Below are 1643 nucleotides of genomic sequence, written 5' to 3'. Positions count from 1 at the left end.
GTTCTTCAGTCTAGTTGTGGAGGACGTTGCTTCACTGGCCCAAGTTGGCACCATCACTGCATTCTTCCCGGGGGAGGCAGATCAGTCACCAGCTTCTGGATGGCCGCTCACGGTGGCTACTGGCCGCTCACGCTGGCTGCTGGCTACACACGGTAGCCCATGGCAACCCACTGCAGCAGGGGCTGTAGCCTATGCCATCACCGGTGACTCACGGCAACCCAGCTGCAGGTTGAGCTGTTGTTCAGCATCTTAGCTGTAGAGAGCAGCATCACTGGCCCTCATATGTGGGATCTGAACTGGGGCCCTCTGGCATCCCAAGCCAGTTCTTAACCAATGCTCCACTCGGTGGGCCTCAGTTAAACATTTTAAAAATAACAAATCAGACCCACAGAAATAGACAGACCCACAGAAAATTCAGATATTGGATTTATTAGACATGAACTCTATAATAATATGTCCAAGGAATTAGCTGACAAATAGAGAATTTTATGAGGAAACTATAAAAAATATGGTATGAACATTCTAGAAATAAAAATACAATAACCTATTAAGAACTGAATAGATGAGTTTCACAGCAGACAAAACTTACATCAAAATTAGTAAGCTGGAAATCAGGTCAGTAGAAAATGAATAGGTAGAAGCATGGAGAGAAAAGAAGATGCAAAATGCAGAAAAAAGCATATGAAATATTTGTGGCATGGTGAAAATAGATATAGAGTTATAATTGGAATCTCAGAGGGAGAGGAGACTTCTATGGGGTAAAAGACATACTTGAGAAAATCATGGCCAATAATTTTCTCCAAATGACAAAAGACATCAAGTAACGGTTTCAATAAGTGCTGTAAACCTTAAACAAAATAAATGCTATAAATAACCTATGCCTAAACACATCACAGGAAAACTGGTAAGAACACAGAGGGAATCCTAAAGGCAGCTAGAGTAAGAGTATGTGTCACATTCAAAGGAGCAGTGATTAGACTGAAAACTGCCGTTTTTCTTTTGGCAGTAGGCTTAAGCTGGATTTCTTTCTGCCTGAATACATTTAAAATGCCAATCAGAAAAATAACACAAAGCTATTTTTATTTAGGGGAAATCCAGGTATAGAGGCTACAACTATATTGTAGTGACGTGGGTCTCTTTGAATGATTTTCCATCTCCTCTCAACTTGGCAAATTGTAGATTTAATTTATAGGCCACATAAGAAAATCAGTCTATTGTTTATTATATATCTATATATAGAGATATATAGAGATAGGTATAGATATCTATATATAACTAGGCATGATATTTGTTAGCTTTGGTTCAGCTAAACCAGCAGCTGCTCTTCAAAGTCAAAGATTCTCACAAGGAGACATGCTAATGCCTGGAGGCATCGAAGGATGCTCAGCTCAACTAGACAACACAGCAGCTCAACTAGAATAAGGGTCAAGCTTCAAAGGCATTATTTTAAAGGACAAAAAAAGCTTACTTGTACATAAGGTATGAAAATTAAGTTCACAAACTCATCCTAGAAAAAGTGCTGCATACCTCATTGCTGAATATCACTATGGTTACACTTGAAGTTCTCCCCTTGGGAAGTTATGCACCAACACCAGTCCCTTGTCCACCCTTCAAAGCAATTTTGGAATTCCTTTTCTGGAATG

The sequence above is a fragment of the Hipposideros armiger genome, unplaced genomic scaffold, assembly GCF_001890085.2.
Source record: "Hipposideros armiger isolate ML-2016 unplaced genomic scaffold, ASM189008v1 scaffold_491, whole genome shotgun sequence".
Taxonomy (NCBI): domain Eukaryota; kingdom Metazoa; phylum Chordata; class Mammalia; order Chiroptera; family Hipposideridae; genus Hipposideros; species Hipposideros armiger.
Note: the sequence above shows the minus strand (reverse complement) of the source record.